Source organism: Spermophilus citellus (assembly GCF_964194105.1).
Source record: "Spermophilus citellus genome assembly, chromosome: 3".
Classification (NCBI taxonomy): domain Eukaryota; kingdom Metazoa; phylum Chordata; class Mammalia; order Rodentia; family Sciuridae; genus Spermophilus; species Spermophilus citellus.
In genome coordinates this window covers 14,339,572-14,353,289 of record NC_138184.1, presented here as the reverse complement: position 1 = coordinate 14,353,289, position 13,718 = coordinate 14,339,572, and the positions used below count along the sequence as shown (strand labels likewise).

Here is a 13,718-nt window from a genome sequence, read left to right as displayed (position 1 = left end):
TTTGCTCCCAATCCTACCACCCAAGTGGTCCTATCTGCTTGGACAACACAGCTGGAGGAACCCTGGGCTCAGGTCCTCTCCCGGGTCCCCTATCCCCACGTGCCCCACCCGTGATGCCCTCCCTCCATCAGGTCTCTTCTAGGAGTCGACACCAAACAGCATCAGAAGTGAAGTGTCCCCTCATTATCACACCCTGGGAAAACAGCTAGGAGCTAGGCAAAGGTGGGTCGTCGGCAAATTTGGAGAGCTCCGTTGGGAAGGGTGGTATGACTGAAGCACAGAACTACATGATCACGCATTAGGGTGAAAAGCAGGGCTGAGGCAGAGCTCAGTGGTAGAGCGCTTGCCTACCATGCCTGAGTCCCTGGGTCCCATCCGCTGCACAGTTAAAAGGAAAAAAAAAAAACATAAAATAACACGTGTTGGAAAAGATATGGAGAAATTGGAATCTCAATGCACTATTGGTGGGAAGGTTAAAGGATGCAGCTGCTATGGAAAACATGAAGGCTATTGGTTTTAAAAATTAAGTATGGAATTATCATAAAATCCAACCATTCCACCTCTAAGTAGAAACCCCCAAAAAAGTGAAAGTCGGATCTTCAGGAGCAGTTTGTACAACCGAGTTCCCAGCAGCACTACTAACAAGAGCCAAAAGGTGGACGCCACTCAAATGTCCATCCATGAAGAATAGAGAAACAAAATGTGGAGCGTCCTCATAACAGACCGTCTTCAGCACTCAGTCTTAAAAAGGGAGGACATTCTGCCTCCTGCTGCAGTATGTGGCAGCCCTGAGGACATCATACAAATATTGCGTGATTCCGTTTCTCTGTCATCCTCAGAACATAAAATCCACAGACAGAAAGCAGAATAGAGGGTTCGGGGACTGGAGGAGGGAGACAGGGAGTGAAGGTGTCATAGGCACAGAGTTTCAGTTTTGCAGGATGAAAACAGTTCTGGGGACGGAGGGTGGTGAAGGATGAGGGTGGTGAAGGATATACACCCGTATCAACACCCCATGCTTCCCAACTGGCTGCTTAAAATAATTAAAAAGGCAACATTGTATGCAACGTATATTTTATCACGTTTAAAGATTTTGAAGAAATACAGACCCAGAGTTGGCAATCTTCCCTTTGGATGTTGCCCCGGGGTCAGGATCGGGATGGAAAATAAGCAGACTCCCAAATGAACTCACAAGGAGGTCCAAGTCCCGCGTCCCAGGTAGCTGCTTTGAACTTGGTGGGCTGTTTTCACCTGGGCAGCTCCAGTGACACCCTGCACTGAGGCAGACTTGAGTTTTCATTTCTTTTTCCATTAAACAGTAGCTAAAGATTGTCTTCAGCAATGTCAGGAAAGCCAGCCACCTACTCCTCATGGTGACCATCCTCGGAGTGCTGGCCCTGCCACACCCTCACTAAACACTCGATGTGCATTGCTTCAGCATTCAGTTGGCAAATACTTTCTGAGCCCCAGTTCTGGGTGTGACTCAGCGCCAGGTGTTGGGGAACTGATGGTATGAGCAGGATGCATGTGGCCCAGGCGCTTAAGGGAGGAGACCACTCACAGGTATGATGAAACATGATGTTAAATACCTGGTCGAGTGGCAAGTTGGATAATGTCCCCTCGTAGATACTCTTTCCTAATCCTGCAACCTGTGAATGTAACCTCCTATGGCAAAGTCTTTGCAGATGTGATGAAGTTGGGAATTTTTTGTTTTCATTACTTGGGATTGAACCCAGGGTGCTCTACCACCGAGCTACATTCCCAGAACTTTTAACTAAATTGCCGAGGTTGGCCTCAAACTTGCCATCCTCCTGAGCCACTGGGACTTACAGGTGTGCACCAAAAATATTTTTTATTTATTCTAATTAGTTACACATGACAGTTGCATGGACAAATTAAGGATCTTGAGCTGGAGAGATAAGTCTAGATTACTCAGCTGAACTTAAACATAATTGCAAGTGTCCTTGTAAGAAAGAAGCTGAGTGAGATTTGTCACATAGAAAAGGAGAAGGCCAGGTGAAGAAGAGGCAGAAGTTGGTGTGACAGGGCCACAAGAAGCTGAGAAAGTGAGGACAGAATCTCCCCTAAAGCCTTCTGGGGGTGGGTGTGTCTGCCCAGCTGACTGTCAGGCTTCTGACCTCCAGACTGTGGGAGAATAGATATATGTTGTTTGAAGTCGCCCAGTTTGTGGTCATTTTTGTTACAACAGCCACAGAAAACTCATACACAGGGTAAGGGGATGAAGAACAACTCTTTTACACAAAATGGTCTAAGGGAGCCTCCCTGGGAAGGACATCTGGGCAGAGACCTGAGTGAAGTGAGGAACCTAAATTAAAGGGGGGGGGTTCCTTGTTAAATGCATGCAAAACATACATGTACACACACACGCCATTAACAAGTGAACATCTTGTCCTAATTCTGACTCCTTCAGTGGTTGACTATCTGGCCTGGGCCTCAGTTTCCCCATGTACACCTGGAGGTGATTGTAACAGATGATTTTTGGTTGACCCCATTGTGATCCTTCCTGCACACAACCCAGTGATGGTGGGGAGCCTATAGCATAATATGGGTTGGTCCAAGAGTTCTTGGGGGATTCAACCTACTCAGCCCACAGGGGGCCACATGCATCATCTCTGCCCCTTGGGCTCTCTGGCTCCCACCCCAACCACTGTAATCAGCTCCTCAAGGCCTGAACTCCTGTGCTCTAACACCTTCCATGGCTCCAGTCTTCCCTCAGCCTGGCATCCAAAGCCCTTTGGAAGCGCAGCCCTGCCCACCCTCCACTTCAGCCTCAAAGATCCCCTTTCCCAATCTTCTTTGGATCCTTCTTTCTTCATCCAACTTATACATTTTGGGGCTCCCCGAGGCTACTCCTTCCCTCATTCTGGGAACACTTCCTGGGGATGTCAGTCCCTCCTGTGGCTTCAATGTCCTAGTCTCTGGGTCATTTCTATGTCTCGGTGTCCCACACGGAGTATCCTACAGTGGACTCAGCCACTGCCTGGATGTTCCCCTGAGGGCATGTCCCAGATTCACCTCAACTCCTCCCTCCCTCCTGTCCCCACATCCAAACTCCTGCCCAGTTCTGCCAGTTGTCTGCCCTGAGCTCTTTTCACATCCCGCCTTCTCCATCCCCATCATTCCAACTTGCACCAGGCCACCATTGGAAAGTAGCCTCCTAACAGTCTCCAGAATTCCTTCCTGCCCTCCAGGAGTATGCCATCCTCCACACAGCAGCAGAGGGGTCTTCCCAAAATTGAACCTCTCCTGCTGAAAATCCTGTCATGGCTCCCCATTATACTCTGAAAAAAAATCAGACTCCTCATGGATCACAGCACTCTTCATGGGAGTACTTCAGCCATAAAAAAGAAGGAAACAAATAGTCAAATAAAATTTTGTGATTGTGTGTGCATGCACAATGTGTGTGTGTTGCTGGAGATGGAACCCAGGGCCTCATGCATGCCAGGCAAGGGCTCTGTTGCTGGGCTACATCTCCAGTTCTCAAGCAAATTCTTGTATACAAGAATCATCAAGAGGTGAAAAAATTCCAAGCACCCATCAACGATGAATGCATAAATAAAATATGGTATATCCATTCAATGGGATATTATTCAGCCATAAAAAAGAATGAAATACTGATCCATGACACAACATGGATAAACCTGGAAAACATGATGCCGAGTGACAGAAGGTAGTCCCAAAAGACCACAAAGGGTATGATCCAATTTATATGAAATGACCAGAACAAGCAAATCCATAGAGACAGAGAGCAGAGAAGCAGGTGCTTGGGGGGCGGGGTCAGGGCATGGATGCTAATGATGATGGAATCTTTTGGGGGATGAAAATGTTCTGGAACTAGACAGTGATGATGGTTGCACATCATTATGAGTAACCTAAATGCCACTGAACTATGCACTTTAAAATGATTAATTTGTAATATTGTTAAAATGGCCACACTACCAGAAGCAACATACAGATTCAATGCAATCCCCATCAAAATACCAATGACATTCTTCACAGAGCTAGGAAAAAAACAGTCCTAAGATTCATTTGGAAGAACAAAAGATCCAGAATAGCAAAAGCAATTCGAAGCCAAAAAAGCAAGGCTGGAGGCATCATAATCCCTGACTTCAAATTATACTACAGAGCTATCCTACCAAAAACGGCATGGTACCAGTATAAAAACAGACACAGAGATCAATGGTCAACAATAGAACACACAGAGAAAAACCCACTCACATACAGTCATCTGATACTTGACAAAGGTGTCAAAAACACAGATTGGAGAAAAGACAGCCTTTTTAACAAGTGTGCTCATAAAACTGGTTATCCAATGTAGAAGAATGAGACTAGACCCTTATCTCTCATCCTTTGATCAAAATGGATCAAAGACCTCAGAATTAGAACAGAAACTATGCAACCCCTAGAAGAAAATGTAGGGTTAAAAAAGAGAGAGAGAGAATCTGGTTCAGTGGCACATGCCTGCAATCCCAGTGGGTCAGGAGGCTGAGGCAGGAGGATCTCGAGTTCAAAGCCAGCCTCAGCAAAAGCAAGGCACTAAGCAACTCAGTGAGACCCTCTCTCTAAAAAAAAAAAAAATACAAAATAGGGCTGGGTTCAATTCCTGGTACCCCAAAAAATAAAAATATAGAAAATGTAGGGTCAACTCTAACCTATAAGCATAGGCCACAACTTTCTCAATAGGACCCCTAAAGCTCAGGAGAAAATGCTAAGAATTAATTAATGGGGTGGCATCAAATTAAAAAGCTGCATAGTAAAGAAATCAATTAAGAATATCAAGAGAGAGCCTATAGAATGGGAGAAAATCTGCTAGCTAAGCTACTCTTCTGACAGAGGATTAATATCCAGAATATAAAAAGAACTCAAAAAAGCTTAATACCAAAAAAACCCATAATTAATAGATGGGCAAATGAATTAAACAGACACTTCTCAAAATAAGAAATATAAATGGCCAACAAATAAATTTAAAAAAAATGTTCTACATTATTAGCAATTAGAGAAATGCAAATCAAAACTGCACTGATATTTCATCTCATTCCAGTCAGAATGGCAGCCACCAGCAATATGAACAAAATACCTGCTGGAGAGGATGTGGAGGAAAAGGAACCCTTTTTATACTGTTGGTGGGACTGCAAATTGGTATCATCACTACGGAAATCAGTATGGAGGTTTCTCAAAAACCTAGGAATGGAACCACCATATGACCCAGCTGTACCACTCCTTGGTATTTATCCTGAAAAATTAAAGTCATCTGACTGCAGTGACCCATGCTCATACCATGTTTATAGCAGCACAATTCACAATAGCCAAGATAGGGAACCAGCCCAGGTGCCCATCCATGGATAAATACATAAGGAAAATGTGATATATATGCACAATGGAGTTTGGTTCAGCCTTTAAAAGGATGAAATTATGTCATCTGCAGGAAAACCGATGAAACTCGAGAACATTATGTTAAACGAAATAAACCGAAATCAGAAATTCAAGGGTTGTATGTTTTCTCTCATATGCGGAAGCTAGAGAGGAAAAGAAAGTGGGGGGTGGGTTTATCCATGAAAATGGAAGAGAGATCAGTAGAGGAAAGGGCCCAGGGAGAGGGAAGACGGAAGGGAAAGGGAAATGCTGTGAATGACTATGGACGGATTATGTTGTTATGTTGTGTGCACGTATGAATACGGAACAACAAATCCCACCATTATGAGCAATCAGCATGCACCAATACAACGTAGAAAATAATAAAATGACTAATTCAGAGGCTGAGGGTGCTACTCAATGCTGGAGCATGTGCTTAGCACACACAAGGCCCTGGGTTCCATTCCCAGCACCAAAGAAAGAAAAAGAAAAAAATGTTGTATATAACTTTTTAAAAATACTTTGAGAAAGTGATCATGGTCGCTGTTTCTGAAAGGGTCCTGGAAGAACTAGAGACAGGAGTGGAGAAGAAACCTAATTCAGTCTCCACCTTTCCAACTTCTAAACCATGTAACCCATTCAAAAGTGTTATTGCAGCTGGGCCCTGTGGTGCACACCTGTAATATCAGCTACTTGGGAGACTGAGGCAGGAGGATTGCAAGTTTGAGGCCAGCCTCTGTAACTTACGGAGACTCTGTCTCAAATAAAAAAAAAAAAAAGGAGGGGGGCCTGGGGGTTGAGCTCAGTGACCAAACACCCCTGGGTTCAATCCCTAGTGCCACACACACACACACACACACACACACACAAAGTGTTGTAATTAATTACAAAAATTTATTTGTAGACTGCACAACACAAAGTGTGAATTTTAATGTAAACTCAGGAGTTTAGTTAATAACAATGTATTGACATTGGTTCATTAATTATTACAATTGCATAGCATTAATGAGATGTCAATAATAGAGGATCTACAGGGGAGAAGAGTGGGCACGTGGGGACTGTACTTTCACTGAAACTTTTTTATAAGCCTAAAACCTCTCTAAAAGCAGGGTCTTTAAAAATAGTTTATGCCAGCGGTGAAGCTCAATGGTAGAGTCCCAAGTTCAAACTTAGCTCTGCCCCTCCCCAGGCGAGCCACCTGGGTGGAGCTGAGCCCTGTCCCTCTGCCCTCCTCTGCCAATCTGTGAAATGAGTTAGTAATAACAGGACCTGCCTTCTCGGGCTGTTGGGGAGGGGTCAGTGAGTCCAGGCATGGAAAGGCCTGGTCACAACCACTATTGCTCTTCCTGTGGCTACTGCTTTATAAAAGTGGAAGAGATTCAAAACTGTCACCTCAGAATGCTGTGGGCGGCTGGTATGCCCATTCTCTCTCTAAGCCAGTCCCTAATATCCTCCCTGATGCCAAGCAAGGCACCCAGCAGCCCCGCCCTGGCAGAGCTGGCTCCACCCACCTCGCTGGGGCCAGCCTTATCTGGCAGTGGAGACTGGCCCTGCAGCATAGCCCACGCCCACGGCGCTCTGGTTTGTCAGGTTGGCCCAGCCAGCCACCCGATGGGGACTTGTTATACAAGGTGTGTGGGCTCCCTTCTCGGGAGAGAAGGAATGCAGGATTTGGACCACGGCTAGTACTGGGCACCACACACATGGCCCTTCTTGAATGGCAGGTGTCGGCCCATGGCCTGGCATCCCATAGTTGGCCGGCCCCCTCACCCCACATCCCGGCCTGTAGTCAAGGCAGTCTGTCTCCTTTCTGGGCTCCTGGTACCCTCCTTGACTCTCTCAACACCAAAGGGCTGCCCTGCCCAGAGACTCCTATCCCCCCAGGGTACCAGGCTCCAAAAGGTCCTAACTGAGGGGGGTGGTTCTAGGTCTGGGTGCTCTACACTAAGCGCCTCAAATTTCTGGGGTTATGAGACAGAGCTTCAGGGTCAACTATGACTAATAAAGACAGAACCAAGTCACCCAATGAGATGGGGAGAGTCTCACTGAAGCTTGGAAACCTGCAGCTTCTTTGGGCCAAAGGAAATCATGGCAGAAAAAGTTTTAAAACTCCCTGTAATCTAGCTGGTTCTTGGGATGTAATTGTTTCTGTGTGTCATCCCACGTGTGGCCACACCTGGACAAGAGCTTTATAAGTTTCAAATTCTATAAAGCTCTACCCTTAGCTGTGTGGCCTCAGGCAGCTCTCTGCACCTCTCTGAGCCTCGATTTCTTCATCTGTAAGACAGGAACCATATTTCCTCATCTCATGACTGTGATGACATGTCATAGCTGTTGGCGTTGCCATCATATTCATTATTGTTACCTGGCCATCTGGGATTTGGAGAATCCACGGTTTCTGGTGGAGGGGAGGGAGGAGGTGGAGTCCCATTTTCTGAATGTCTGCCAGGTCATCCAAGCCCCTCTAGGGATATCAACCCAGATGACCGCCAAGACACCAGTCCAGAGCTAATGTTACTGCTCGGAAACCCAAGCTGGGTTATAAAGAGACACTGGGGCCATCAGAAAGTGGCCCAGGATTTGGGGGTCATTCAGGGCTTGTTTGTTCAAATCCCAGCTCCCCTACTGAGTGTCAAGGGGCACATGCTCCTCCTCTCTGGCTTTCAGTGTCCTCACCCATAAAATGAGGGTGGTAGGGAAGAGGGGAATTTCCTCCTCTTCAGGGCGGGCCAGAAGCTTAGAAGTACTTAAGGAGGAGTTTGATGTCACCAGCTCTGGTGGATAGGCTCCCATCCAGGAGCCAGAAATGGGGGAAAGGGAGGAGTTCAGGAAAGAGAGCTTCACCCATGGGGTGGTGAGCACTGCGTTCTGAGTGCGGCAGGGTGAGTGGGCAGACAGACCAGATGGGGTGCCGGAGCTCAGGAACCTCCAGCCAGCCCACATAGAGGCCAGAGGCAGCCTCCTTAAAAAAAAAAAAAAAAAATCTCATTCTCTTCCTTCTTGTCTCCCTCTCACCTCCAGCCTGAGATTCCACAGGTGGTGGCCCTCCAGTGGCTTTGCAAGGTCCACATTGGCCAGACACCCAGGGGAATGAATCAGACCCCTGGGACACCAGATAGCATCTATCAGACAAATGTCACCCAGGACCAATTGCACGCTCTCACACAACCCTCACCGGCGGCTCTGGTGGCCTAGAAGGAGACCTTATCACAGAAGGGTACTCGGAGCCTCTGTGTCTACCAAGGACGGGGAGAGGGTCCCGGGTGGTTGTCGGACCACCGGAGTACACCCCGTCCGCAGGACGTATGGCCTCCCCCTCAAGACGACACATAGTGGCGAAATGTCAGGGACTTCGGCCAGCCCCCAGGAGGCGTCACAGCTCAGAGCTTGAGCCCATTTGGGATGTCCGGGCCAGGAAAGGTCCCTGTCTCCATCATGCACACTCAGAAAAATACACCAAGATTCCGAGAGCGCGCGGGGCGGGGGCGACCGGTACACACCCCTGGTGTCCTGGACACGCAGCCGGGTCCGAGGTCCCCGTGGTCCCCGAGGCCGGCTGCTAGCTGCCTGCCGCCCCGCACACACCTGGCACCCGCCCCGCGAGCCCCGAGCCCCGCGAGCCTCAGGTCACGGCCGCGGCGCGCTCCGGTTACAGCCCCGGCCCCGGCTCACTCACCCTCGGGTCTCGGCCTCCCGCCTGGATGTGGATCTGTGGGCGCCGCAACCTCGGCCTGGACCGCGCTGCCCCAGACCCAGCCCTTTAACCCCGCCCGGCGAGGCCTGGGGTTCCGCCCGGGACACGCCCTCGGACACGCCCCCGACGGCCCCACCCGGGTCCAGGCGGCCTCTGGGCAGGGACAGCAGCGCGGCCCCCGGAGATGGAGGGAACTGGAGACCGAGCCGCGGAGGCGTGGAGACAGACAGACAGGAAGGGAAACTGAGGCCGCGGTGAATCAGGGGCGGATGGAGACAGGGAGAAGGAGACTCGAAGACTTGGGCACCTAGAAGTCCCAAACCAGCGGACTCCCCGCCCTCCTACCCCTGCTGGGCTCCCATTAGTGCCCCCTTATCCTTCTGGACCGCCCCCTCCCACTCCAGCGTCTCTGAAGGCCCTCACCTCAAGGCTGGCTCCCAAACTCGGACAGGGCCCCCAAGCCATCCCCTCTGAGCCCCTACTAGCCCCCTCCGGGCCCTCAGGAATTCTCAGACTCCACCAGCCCTTGGGAACCAACCCTTCTGTCCTCTCGGGGTCCTGGGTCCAACTTGCCCCTCTGGGGTTCTGCAGCCAGCAGCAGCTGTCCCTCCTGGAAGACCCCTGGCCTCGACCAGCAGCACTTGACCAGTTCTGCTCCCCCACCCCCAACCCTCCCTGCCCACAGCCAGACACCATGACCCTTCTGCCAGGATGTTGTCCTTGGCCAGCCCTTCTGCTCCAGGTGTATCCACTCAACACTGCCCTTGGATGTGAGGCAGATACCGCTCCTGGGTCGGTGGGTGGGTGGGTGACTGACACTTGGGCAAGTGGGCAGACAGATGGGAAGACAAGTGTGAGAAGCTACAACTCCACCCGCCCCGACTTAGAACATTCATCTACCACTTTGCTTTTCAGTAATGCTGCTTCACTTGGCGCTTGGCCTTGGAAAGTGGGGGGATCGCGGTGAACATGTTTCCAAATGAAGAAGAGGAGATACAAATAATTGAAGCTTGGCTGCTTAGAGGACGCAGACGTGAAGGATGTGACATTTGAGCTGAGACTGCAGGGAGAGGTTGGATTTCAACAGGTGCAGGAGAGGGGGCGGGGCTCAGGTGGGGAGAAACTGGAAGGTGTGGCTTGGCAGGTGGCTTTCCCTGGCCTTGGGGTGTGAGAGGTGAGGAAGCTGAAGGGGCACAGGAGCTGGCTGCCAAGGGCTTTAACAGCCACCCTAAGTAGCTGGGACAATAGGGAGCCGCGCATGCTGCTTGAGCAGGGAAAGAGCCTCCTGTTGACTAGTTTTAATTTACAGTAGAGGTTTGTTTTTTTTTTTTTTTTTTTTTTCAGGGTTGTGGATTTGGTTTTGCTGATGGTGCTGGCAAAGAGGAGCCCATTAGGGACTGGAAAAGACTGAAATTTGAGAATTTGAGAGGGATCCTGGAGGTGGCTGAGGGGGACACGGATAAAGGGTGGGATGGTTGAGACCTAGGAAGGGCTGAGCGGAGGCCCAGATCCTCAGCCACTTTGATCACTGGCTGGATGTGGAACTCTAAGAAGCGGAGAAGGAGAGGAAAAGAGGGGTTCTCCAGTTTCTCTGCTGTTAGAAAGATGGAGATCGGGAAGAGGAATGAGTCAAAGAGGCTGGTGATAAGAAGCATTGACAGTTGACTTCCCTGCTCTGTGTCCTAGGGGAAGTCACATGTCTGCTCCATCCCTCTACAGAGGAAATGGAGGTTATAGATGAAATGGATCATGAGTTGAGGTGGTGTTGGCATTGTTGAGGGCATGAGCTGTATAAATATCAGCTCTTTGAGTTTGGGGTCTGATTTGGGTTAGCCTAGGAATTCTCAACTAAAGCAGGTTTGGGCAATGTCCAGTGATACTTTTGTCACACTGGGGAAGGAGGGGGGGCGTGTCTACTGGCACGGAGTCAATACAGGCTGTAGATGCTGTTCAACATCCTGCAACACACAGAATGGCCCCACAACAGAGAGTGATCCAGCCCCAAGTGTCAACAGTGCTGAGGTTGGGAAACCTTGGGCAGGTCACCTCCAGTCTAAAAGGCCCGTGGGATGCTCAGGGAGTCACCTAGGAGGCAGCTGGGCCCGTCATGTGAGGACACAGCAGAGGAGTGTCTCCGAGTCACCTACTGTGGAAAGATGGCAGATCACTGGAAAGACGGGAGTGGGTAAATGAGGCCACTCAGGGAGGGAGGTGGACAGTTCAGAAGAGGATGAGAAGATGGAATTGTTGGTGACAGCAGCATTTGGAGAGAGGACAGGCAGAGGCGAGGAGCTGGAGGCGGAGATTAGGGAAAGGTGATAATAGGTACCATCACATGTACCCAGAGGTCAAGGAGCCCCGGACCTAGGAAGGAATGGAACTGCGTGGTGACCAGGTCACCAAAGTCATCAGAAGCAGAGGCAGTGGTTAGGCTTGGGAGGGACAGTGCAGCTGCTGGGGAAAACAATTTGGCAGGTTCTCAAAAAGTTAAACCTAGGGCTGGGGCTGGGGCTTGGCGGTCCAGCGCTTGCCTAGCATGTGTGAGGCACTGGCTTCAATCCTCAGCGCCACATAAAGTAATAAAAGAAAGGTACTGTGTCCATCTACAACTCTCAAAAAAATTTAAGTTAAACATAAAATTACCATCTGACTCAGAAATTCTACTCCTGGGTATAAACTAAAAAAAATAAAATGAGAAAGCAAGGACACATATCCATATATATACTTGTTCTGGGAATTCTCACAGCAATACCGTGTATGAGAGCTGAAAGGTGGAAATGACCCAAGTGTCCATCAACAGATGGGTGGATGGATAAATGAAAGTCGTCCATCCATACAATGGAATAATACTCAGTCATAAAAAAGAATGAGGTTTGGATGCATGCCACAATGTAGAAACCCCAGGACATTGTGCCAAGTGAGAGGAGCCAGACACAAAAGGTCATACTTTGTATGATTCCACTTACATGAAGTATCCAGATCCTAAATTAAAGGAGACAGAAATAGCATAATGGTTGCCAGAGGTCTGGGGGAGGAGGAACAAGGAGTGAAGCCCAGTCCAGGGGTAATGGTTGTGGATCTCTTTTGGAGGTAACTAGATAGAGATGATGGGTGTACATTGTGAATGCACTAAATGCCACTGAACTGTACATTTTAAGGTGGTTAATTTTTAGTTGGGCACAGTGGTGCCTGCCGGTATTCCCAGCTACTTGGGAGGCTAAGGCAGGAAGAGCATCTGAGCCCAGGAGCCCAGGAGCACCTGAGCCCAGGAGGCAACATAGCCAGACCCCACCTCAAAGATAAATAAATAGCCAGATGTGGTGGTGCCTGCCTGTAATTCCAGTGACATGGGAGGCCAAGGCATGAAGATCCCAAGTTCAAGGCCAAGCTCATCAATTTAGCAAGACCCTATCTCAAATAAAAAATAGAAAGGACTGGGGGTGTAGCTCAGCCATAGCGCACCCCTGAGTTCAACCCCCAGTACCAATAAACAAGCAAATAAAATTAAGTAGTTCAGTTTATTTACATGACTTTCATCTCATATTTTTAAAAATATTTTCTGGGCCATGGGTTGTAGCTCAGTGGTAAAACAACTGCCGAGCATGCGCCAAGCTCTGAGTTCCATCCCCAGCACTGGAAAACAAAAAGATTTGGAAGGAAACAAATGTAACACTCAAGCCCAATAATTTGAAGATGGTTTAAGATAAACTCTATTCTCAAAGGGATAGTGTAGCACCCTGGGGGCTAGAACCAGCCAAGACTCTATCAGTACTAGGACCCAGGGCAGGGGCTTAAGCAGTTACTGGAACAGGAACCAGAGAGGGCTCTGTGGAGAGGGCTGCCTGGAAGGAGCTCAGAACCTTCAGTCCATGGACAAAACCAGCCTGTGTGGACTACAGGAAAGTGATGAGGTATAAATGCCCAGCTTCACTTTCCCCCCTACTTCCAGGGCCTGCTGTGGCTCCCTATTAGTTGAAACTAGCCAGAAGCCTCAAGGCAAAGGACCATTGAATTGTTCATACAGGTCAGCCTTCTGAGACACAGACAGGGGAACAGAAGGGTGGAGACAGGACAGGGAGAGCAGAGATCTGGAGCCAGGAGAATAGTTCAAAAGTGAGGGGTGAAAGTGGGGGCAAACAGCCCTCCCAACTCAAGCTGTTCCCTCCTAACCACGCACACAAATGCCACCTGGGACCATTTTTGCCAAACCCACCAAGACCATCTCTCCTACCACTAAGCCTTTGCACTTGCTGTGCCCTCTGCTTGAATTCTCTTCCTCTCACCCACTCAACTAACCCCTGCTTATCCTCCAGATCTCTGCTCAAAGGCCATTTTCTCTGAGGGCTTCCCCAACCACTGGACTCAGTTCAGGCCCAGATTCAGTTCCAGAAAAAATTGCTTTTGGAATGTTTTATTTATGAACTCTCCAGATGGGGTCGTGATCACCCCACGGGTGGACAGTGTTTTTCTCTTTCTGTGCCTTTTCCCCAGCCCCAGCTGGTGCACAAGGTAGATTCATTCAACAAACGCCAAGTTCCCACAGAATGCCAGGCACTGATCTACAGTAAACAAACAGAAACCCATCATCTAAAAGCGTGTGAAATGTGCTACGGAGCAAAACCCAAAGTGGGAGGAGAGGAGGGTACAGAGA

General features: G+C 49.1%; 1 protein-coding gene across 1 annotated transcript in view; it reads right to left on the bottom strand.

The window, feature by feature from the left end:
• Nucleotides 1-9,116, bottom strand: part of CYP4F22 (cytochrome P450 family 4 subfamily F member 22) — a 30,553-nt gene extending 21,437 nt beyond the window's left edge. The window contains exon 1 of the mRNA XM_081286719.1: nucleotides 9,050-9,116. The gene's annotated coding sequence lies outside the window, so the exon portion shown is untranslated. The remainder of the gene's footprint in view (nucleotides 1-9,049) is intronic.
• Nucleotides 9,117-13,718: the final 4,602 nt, after the last annotated feature.